Source organism: Drosophila miranda (assembly GCF_003369915.1).
Source record: "Drosophila miranda strain MSH22 chromosome Y unlocalized genomic scaffold, D.miranda_PacBio2.1 Contig_Y2_pilon, whole genome shotgun sequence".
NCBI lineage: Eukaryota > Metazoa > Arthropoda > Insecta > Diptera > Drosophilidae > Drosophila > Drosophila miranda.
The window spans coordinates 35,445,002-35,454,879 of record NW_022881614.1 but is presented as its reverse complement, the minus strand read 5'-3'; the positions used below and the strand labels follow the sequence as shown (position 1 = coordinate 35,454,879).

Here is a 9,878-nt window from a genome sequence, read left to right as displayed (position 1 = left end):
CGTCACGCAGCTAAACTTCGATCGCCTGGACGGCAGCGCGTTTCGTACCTGCAGCAGCTCTTTTAGTCGCGGTGGAAGGAGGAGTACATAACGTCACTGCAGCAGCGCTCAAAGTGGCGCACTGCGAAGCCTAGCTTAGCAGTCGCAGATTTGGTTCTTGTCAAGGATGAGAATCTTCCTCCCATGAAGTGGCCACTGGCGAGAGTGGTCGAGCTTTTGCCTGGACGAGATGGCGTTGCCCGAGTTGCTGTGCTGAAGACGTCATCTGGAATCACCAAGCGCGCCGTCAACAAGCTGTGCCTGCTGCCCCTTAAAGATGCTGTTGAAAGTCAGGCTTCCAACGGGGGGAGTATGTCGGGTCAAGCAGCTTAAATATTTTAAATTATTGCCAGTGGTGCGGCCCAAAGGAAATGCATTTTGGTGTTGTCGTTTCCAATGCCCCCACTGCAAAGATCATTTGCTACCGCATATGCGCATGCAGCGGAATTCTTTCGTCTCCTTATGTCGCAATCTGTCGGACTCGGCTTAACAGCGTCCCCGAGCAGCTCTAACGCTCTCGGGCTATCATACGCTCTCGCTCGCGTCTAAGCTTGCTGCATAGGGCCCGGCAATTTGGCCCGTCAGCCCTTGCATGAGCAGTGTTGAGCTAATCGTCGCAGCTATTAGACTAACATCCTCGCATCAATCGTTCGCCCCAATCATCCCCATATGTACATACGAGATAAGTTGGTTTACATATGCAAATAAATTGTGAATTATAAACAGCCTCTCGACTTTCATAAACTTCAAATTGCAACAGTTGTTAAAAATGCTTAATAGCTTAACAGAATTGATAAAACTTAACTATTCAGACTTAACTAACATTCCAGCAATTCAACATAACTACGAAATGAATCCCAAACTTATATCAGAAGAACCTGTACGCACTGTTCCGAGAAGACTTTCATATCAGGAGAAAAAAGAAGTAGATACACAAATAGATGAACTATTGAAAAAAGGCTTCATAAGAAAAAGTAAATCGCCTTACAGCTCTGCAATAGTATTAGTTAAGAAAAAATCAGGGGAAAAAAGAATGTGTGTAGATTACAAACAGCTTAATAAGATTTGCATTCGTGATGGATATCCATTGCCACTAATAGACGACTGCTTAGAGAGATTAGAAGGGAACACATTTTTTACACTTTTAGATTTTAAACACAGTTATCACCAAGTAAAAGTAGCAGAGAGTTCGGTGAAGTATACAGCATTTGTCATACCTAGCGGACAATATGAATACACAAGAATGCCTTTTGGACTTATGAATGCACCAGCAGTATTTATGAGATTTATTAATTTCATTTTACAACCATTAATTCGCGAGGGTAATGTAGTAGTTTATATAGACGATATCGCTATAGGTTCCAAGTCGTTGAACGAACATTTTATAACAGTAGGTAGAGTTTTAAGAATTCTCGCAGAATATCGACTAGAAATTAAGGTTAGTAAATGTCAATTTGGTTATGAAAGTATTGAGTTCTTGGGATATACCCTTTCTGGTAGGGGAATAAGCCCAAACTGTGAACACACAGCAACCATTAAGCATCTGCCATTGCCAAAAGATCGCCATGAAATGCAAAAGGTTTTGGGATTATTCTCTTATTTTAGGCGTTTCATCCCTGCTTACTCAAAAATAGCAAAACCATTACAAGAACTTACAAAACCTGGAACTGAGTTTGAGCTTCAAGACAAATGCATACAAATTTTTGAATATCTTCGAGAAAAACTGATTTCGTCACCAGTATTAGCTCTGTATAATCCAAATTGAGAAACAGAATTGCATTGTGATGCAAGTAGTGAAGGCTTTGGTGGAATTTTGTTGCAGAAACAAGATGACAATAAGTTTCACCCAACAGCATATTTTTCACAGAGAGCGACAAAACTAGAGTCAAGATACGAAAGTTTCAAACTGGAAACGTTAGCTGTGATCTATTCATTGAGGAAATTTCGAATTTATTTAGAAGGGATTCCGTTTAGAACTATAACAGATCGTAACTCAGTAGTTTTATGTTTAGGAAAGGGACGTCTTCATTCAAATATCGCCAGATGGGCCATAGAGCTAGCAAATTATAATTACACTTTAAAACATCGTAGTGGAAAATATATGTCCCATGTGGACACCTTAAGTAGATATCCTTCAGCGCTTAATCAAGATTTTGAATATGAACCAATAGTGACAATTCATGAAAGTGATAACAAAGACCGAATAGTTTCCGTGATTGAGTGCGACGACATTAATCTTCAGCTTCAGATAACACAAAACAGGGACAACCATATAGGAAAACGAGGGGGAACGTTGTGAGTTGCTGCGGAGACCGCAACTCTACAGTTATACCCGATACTAAGTCAGTATGGCTCTCCTCCGGCAGACGCCGCTAATATTGAACCACACGACAAAGAGTGCGTGCGAGAGAGACAGAAAATCAGTCTGAGCGTGACGTCGGGCGCTGCGTAGCCACTGAAAATTGATTTCTTGCTTTTGGCTACAAAAATGATCCGATCTGATCCAGATTCAGCAATCTGATAGACATGGTCATTATCTACGATTCTGCGTTTTTAGTTTTCTCGAATGTGCAATATTGTGGATGCAACAGATTTTCGTCCTTTGTGGGGGCGGAAAAGGGTGGGGCCTAATTCTGAGATATATGTTTTATAATGAGATTTAACAGAAGTGCGGATACCAAATTTGGTTACTCTAGCCTTAATAGTCTCTGAGATTTGTGGATGCCCCAGATTTTCGTCCTTTGCGGGGGCGGAAGGGGGTGTGGCGTAATTTGGACACGAAACGGTCAAGGTCCGATATCACAGGATTGTGGATACCAAATTTGGTTGCTCGGGCTCTTATAGGTTCTGAGATCCTTGAACTCATATTTTGCAATTGGCAAAGCCGACCATGAAACCTGTGTTAGAGAGAGACAGAGCGAGAAAAAATGAAATTGTTTTCTTGATTCTGGCTATAATAATTATACGATCTAGTTCAGATTTTACACTCTAGAACATATAATCATCCTCTACGATTCTGCGTTTTTGGTTTTATCGTATCTTTAAAAATGTGGATGCCACAGATTTTCGTCCTTTGTGGGGGCAGAAGTGGGCGGGGCGAAGTTTTGAAATATTTTTGTAGCAGTGACATATCACAGAAGTCTGGATCCAAAACATCGTTGCTCTAGATCTTATAGTCTTTGAGCACTAGGCGCTGAAGGGGACGAACGGACGGACGGACGGACGGACGGACGGACAGACGGACAGACAGACAGGGCTCAATCGACTCGGCTATTGATGCTGATCAAGAATATATATACTTTATGGGGTCGGAAACGATTCCTTCTGGACGTTACACACATCCACTTTTACCACAAATCTAATATACCCCAATACTCATTTTGAGTATCGGGTATAATTAAAAGAACAATTGGAGCATGGACCTGTTAAGAAATTTTCATTGAGCGACGGAATTGTTTATAAAATAGGTGAGAACGACGTTGATCTGTTTTATGTCCCAGCTGAAATGGAAACGCAAATAATCAGAAGAGTTCACGAAAACTTATGTCACTTAGGAACCGAGAAATGTATGAAAGAAATCTTAAGACATTATTGGTTCCCGAATATGAGATCTAAAATCGATTTGTTTATAGGAAATTGTTTAAATTGTATCATGTTTTCAGTCCCCACACATGCGAATAATCGAACACTTCACAATATTCCTAAGCGACCAATCCCATTCGACACCTTACACGTAGACCATTTTGGACCACTTCCCGCTGTTATATCAAAGAAGAAGCATGTATTAGTTATCATTGACGCCTTTACGAAATTTGTAAAATTCTTTTCTGTAAATACGACAAGCACTAAAGAAGTCAACACATGATTTTCAAAGTATTTTCAATTTTATAGTCGTCCACGTAGAATTATCAGCGATAGAGGAACGTGTTTTACATCATTAGAATTTAGTAAATTTTTGCTAGAAAATAATATAGTACACGTGAAAGTGGCAAATGCTTCACCCCAAGCGAATGGTCAGGTAGAACGGGTTAACAGAACTATGAAAGCTATGCTCGCCAAAATAACTGAGCCAATAAAACACGAAGATTGGAGCAAACTTTTAATAAAGGCTGAATATGCAATTAATAACTCAGTCCATTCGACCACGAAAGAATTGCCTTCAATGTTGTTATTCGGAGTCCAACAGAGGGGTTGTAATATTGACGCGTTAACAGAATACTTAGATGATAAACAAGACCGAACTTAAAGCAATTTAGAATCAGTACGTAAGAAATCTTTGGATAAAATCGAGCATTGTCAGCAGAAGAGTGAAGAGTATTTTGAAAGGAATCACAAAAATCATATTGAGTTCTTGGAAGGCGATTTCGTTGTAATGCGAAACATTGACACCACAATAGATACAAATAAAAAATTTGTTCCGAAGTACAGGGGTCCGTACATCATCAAAAAGGTATTGCCGAACGACAGATATGTGTTAAATGACATTGAAAACTGACAAATAAGTCAAATCCCGTATGAGGGCATTATAGAGGCATGCCGATTAAGGAAATGGGCAGATTGGCGTAATCAGTGTGAAAGTGACTCCTACTTAAATAGTTAACAATTTATATATATACACATTAAATTAAAATTACTCTTAATTACATATTTACGATCGAGGGCGATCTAATTGTCAGGATGGCCGAGCTGTTAGATTGTTTAGTATTATAACTCTACAATTGTATTTACTATTAACGTTGTACGAAATATCGTAAGTATCGATATGAATTATCATCCGATAGTTCTAGTTCTGCGAACTAGAACTATGAGAGAACGAGTGATCGGAGCTGGGGTTCAATGAGCACTTTTGGCGGTATGGACAAGACGAGGAGGTTGAAAAGAATTAAGTAAAAATAAAATCAGAAAAAGCACGAAACATCCGTGGACCTTTTGCGCCAATAATAGTTTTATTGCTAATTCAAAGCCAACCGAAGATATTGTCATAGATTTTGTGCCAGATACTGCTGCGCTGGCCAGAAACATGGCGCCGGCCTGGCCCTCCTGCACGTACAGCTGATACCGCTTGAGGGTGCCCGGGTCGGCGGGTCCCCAGTTGGGCAGTGGCTCAAAGGCTTTGCGGATGCGGGCCCAGAGGCTGAGATTAGACGGCTGCCGCCGAACAGCGGGTATGGCCCAAAACAGCACTTGGCCCACGCCGAAGGCGCGCAGGCACCAGCCAAAGACTGTAAATGGATTCGATTAGCTGGGAAGGGCATGTGAAGAAAGTAATCTTAGGTACCGTAAACACCGGATTGATAGGTGTATTGAACCAGCGTGTAGATGAGAATGGTAAACATTAAGAGCGGCGTGATGACTCCCCAGCAAAGGCGGTAGTACAAGGAGGTCTTGATGCCCAGCATGAACTGCACATCGCGGCAGAGCCGCTTCACTCCGTAGATCCAGCCGATAGCGACCAGCTCGAAGATGGCCAGCACCAGAGCCACGAACGTGGCACCATAGAAGTCCAACAGGTTGAGGACGAACTGTCCGCCGGGTGTGATGTAGAGCAGACCCAGCAGATAGCCAATTACGGCAATGGCCACCACAATCATCCAGTTCTTGATGTGGCCAAACTGATCCTTGATCACCGTCGTGATACAGGAGGCCATCCCCACATTGCTGCCGATGCCGAGCACAAAGAGCATGAGGAAGAACAGCACCGAGAAGAGCTGGGGCAACACCTTGAACTTGGCTATCGCATCGGGGTACGAGATGAAGGCCAGCCCCGGCCCCCCATTCACCACGCTCGCAATGTCTGTCGTGTTGTTCTCGTAGGCCAGGTTGCCAAGGATCCCAAAGATAATGACACCCGACAGCAGCGACGTGAAGGTGTCCAAGGTGGTGACAATGTTTGCGTCCCTGCAGGTGAAATGATAAGCCCTGCGTTCCAGGATGTTGTTGCTGTGTCCGCACTCACCTGTAAATGTTTTGACCGAAGCGATTGTACGAGGAATACATAATAATGTTGCCAAAGCAAATGGCCAGAGAGAAGAAGAACTGCGTGACGGCTGCGTACCACACCTGCGCCTCGAGGAGCTTGTGCCACTGCGGCCGCAGGAAGTACAGCACTCCGTCGAAGGTGCCTGGCAGGGTGAGGGCGCGCACCAGCAATATGAGCATCACCACGTAGGGGAAGAGTGCGAGGAAATAGGAGGCCTTGCCAGAGCTCTTTACACCCTTGAACATGATGCCGGCTATAATCACTATAATCACTATAATCAGTGTTCCAGCTGGCGCGCTGTTTCCCCTGCTGGCCCACACCCGCTTCCGCCTCGGGCTGTCTGCAGCTCCTGCTCCTGCTCCTGCCGGTGGCGCAACTGGATCTGGCTTGCTGCCATTTGTGAGATCTTTCGTTTTGTACGCCCCAGGTATAGATATGGTCGAGGCATTCAGTGAGCCAACGAATGACTGGTTGACGAAGCCATTATTATTGTTGTTGTTGTTGTTTCTGCTCCCCATGGCAGCTGCAAATCAATCAAAAATGCAGTTGCACTAACCTTCAACAAGCCGCAGGTGACTGACAAGGCTTCAGATTAAGGTTAGCACGATTGGTGGTCAAGTTTTGTGGCTTACTTCCCAATTATGCCGTTGATGGAAAAAAGTGCGGTGCCAAGTGCCAGCCCGCCCTTGCGATTATCGGTTCAGTGGGACATAGCCAAGCCAGCCGCAGCTCCACGGGCTCGGGAAGTCACTGACCCACTGACTTAGACACTTACGTAATGCACGTAAAGAAAGAATACAATGGAGAGGTGCCGCCGCGCCACTGAATCAGCGAAAACTGCATCGAACTGGTAAATGCAATGTGGACACCCCGTCGTGGCCAGAAACCAGTTTCTTGGCCCATTCAGGGAAAGGTCTCGTCTCCATTGTCTGCCTGACGTTTTGCTTAAGGCCCTCTGGTATTTCGACTCTGTCGATGCCAACCCATTGATTTGTATGCCTGTGCCTAGGTGCATATTTCTTCATCTGTTGCCAAGATCATGTCGCAATGATCCTTAAGGCCATATTTTCCGATATATGGACATTTGCGAGGCTTTGAAGACTTCAAATGGTAGTGCTGAAAGAAGCTGAAAGATTTCCCCATCCCACCACATACCCGTACAGGAATTCCTAGAGATAATTCCGTGTGTATAAGAAATGCCTCGTGTCATTGTAAGATACGATTCAACAGATATGCGATCATTGAAGTCTTTTGTACGACAGGTGTCAAAAAGTAACAATCTAGGGCATCTGCCCATCATTACTTATTTATTCATGCTAAATATTTTGGGAGAGGGTATACAGCCGTCGTCACTGGCACACTTTTGGAGCTCTCATGGCTCTGTCGCATGTTGCGCATGCGCAGCTGCCACAATGTTGCCTGATTGTTCTCGTAACTATTGGAAAGTGAAGGTGTATCTGCTGTTGTTGCCTGAAAATGTCAGAGCAACGTGCAGCCTGTAATTTTACGCGCTTCGCCAACTTGGGCCCAGACAAAAAGACCCGATAGCGCACATTCTCCACCTCTTTGTGTGGCATTTGAGGTGCTATAAAGCCTGGCTGCCAGCGCCAGGAGTGCTAAATGAGTTTTTATACCCGATACTCAAAATGAGTATTGGGGTATATTAGATTTGTGGTAAAAGTGAATGTGTGTAACGTCCAGAAGGAATCGTTTCCGACCCCATAAAGTATATATATTCTTGATCAGCATCAATAGCCGAGTCGATTGAGCCCTGTCTGTCTGTCCGTCTGTCCGTCCGTCCGTCCGTCCCCTTCAGCGCCTAGTGCTCAAAGACTATAAGATCTAGAGCAACGATGTTTTGGATCCAGACTTCTGTGATATGTTACTGCTACAAAAATATTTCAAAACTTCGCCCCGCCCACTTCCGCCCCCACAAAAGACGAAAATCTGTGGCATCCACATTTTTAAAGATACGATAAAGCCAAAAACGCAGAATCGTAGAGGATGACTATATGTTCTAGAGTGTAAAATCTCAACCAGATCGTATAAATATTATAGCCAGAATCAAGAAAACAATTTCATTCTTTCTCGCTCTGTCTCTCTCTAACACACAGGTTTCATGGTCGGCTTTGCCAATTGCAAAATATGAGTTCAAGGATCTCAGAACCTATAAGAGCCAGAGCAACCAAATTTGGTATCCACACTCCTGTGATATCGGGCCTTGACCGTTTCGTGTCCAAATTTCGCCACACCCCTTCCGCCCCGCAAAGGACGAAAATCTGGGGCATCCACAAATCTCAGAGACTATTGAAGCTAGAGTAACCAAATTTGGTATCCGCACTTCTGTTAGATCTCACTATAAAACGTATATCTCAGAATTTCGCCCCACCCCCTTCCGCCCCCACAAAGGACGAAAATCTGTTGCATCCACAATATTGCACATTCGAGAAAACTAAAAACGCAGAATCATAGATAACGACCATATCTATCAGATTGCTGAATCTGGATCAGATCGGATCATTTTTGTAGCCAAAAGGAACAAATCAATTTGCACTGGCCACGCAGCGCCCGACGTCACGCTCAGACTGATTTTCTGTCTCTCTCGCACGCACTCTTTGTCGTGTCGTTTAATATTAGCAGCGTCTGCCGGAGGAAAGCCATACTGAATTAGTATCGGGTATAACTGTAGAGTTGCGGTGTCCGCAGCAACTCACCTCTCGTTACCCCTCGTTATTATTTTATATTGGCAAGAGTCAATTATTTAATTGCGCCCAGAGCCCGCTTTCAGTTTCCTTTGTTCTAGTGCAGTCTTTTTATTGCTCAAAAACGTGTAACAGATGATAAAATATTTCACGCTAGTTATTCGACAGAAGATGAAAGTTTCTGTTCGGGCCAGCCGCTGAAGAATAACCGTAACTTTAACATTATTATTGTATGAGCAGAGAGAGCCGCCTATGTTGTAAAACGTTGACGTTCTGCAGAGCTGCTGCGCTCTCCCGCTAAAGGGGCTCTCTGCCGCCGCCACTTCGGCAACTACTTTGATCTGCTGCCGCCACTTCGGCAATCACTTTGATATAACGCCGTCGTCTATAGTTTAGTTCTATGCTAACCCCTCTGCGCATTGGTTGCATATCGATCTCGCATAAAGTTTATCTGGCAATGGCAAGCAATCGGCTTCCGCTAAGCCACCAAGATTAAATACGAATTATAAAGTTTAACCCGAAATCTCTTTTCATTTTTGAAACACATAGGTGCCAAAAAAGCTTGGCATCTCAAACATTGGTGACCCCGACGTGATTGGTGACCCCGACGTGATATAAAACCATTGCTTAATCGCGTTCCGTTAAAACACTTATTATTTATACAATATTTTGTTGTTGGGTAGTTTAACTACCAACAAATACATTTGGGTGCACGTTGAAAAACAGTTTAAAGTGCAAATTCAGTGAGAGTGCGGGTGGAATATTTACAGACAAATTCCGGTACTTTAAGCGTCGAATCTCTCATTCTCTGCGCAGCTGCAGCCGCGGTTCTTGACTTTTCGTGTCTTGCATTCTCGCTCTCGCGTCTATACATCGTCGCTTAAGCGGTATTTCATTTTCCGTTGTTGTGTCGAATTGCACAACGGTTAACATGGACAACGATCCGAATACAGGCGCGGGCGGAAATATTGTGGTGGCTGATTCCAGACTGTATAAGCGTAAAAGTCAGTCATTATATGATCGATTGCACAGGCTTGGCGAATCCTTCGCGGGGAATAAAATCGATAAGCTGACCGCCGCGGAAGTCGAGGTGCGCCTTGATATGTTGGCAGAAATTCGAGAGGAATTTAATAAGGCCCATAATGAGTTGGAGGCTC

At 43.9% G+C, this 9,878-nt stretch overlaps 1 pseudogene; it reads right to left on the bottom strand.

Moving 5' to 3' along the window:
• Positions 1-4,981: 4,981 nt before the first annotated feature.
• Positions 4,982-6,552, bottom strand: LOC117193704 (annotated as a pseudogene).
• Between the last annotated feature and the right edge of the window lie 3,326 nt (positions 6,553-9,878).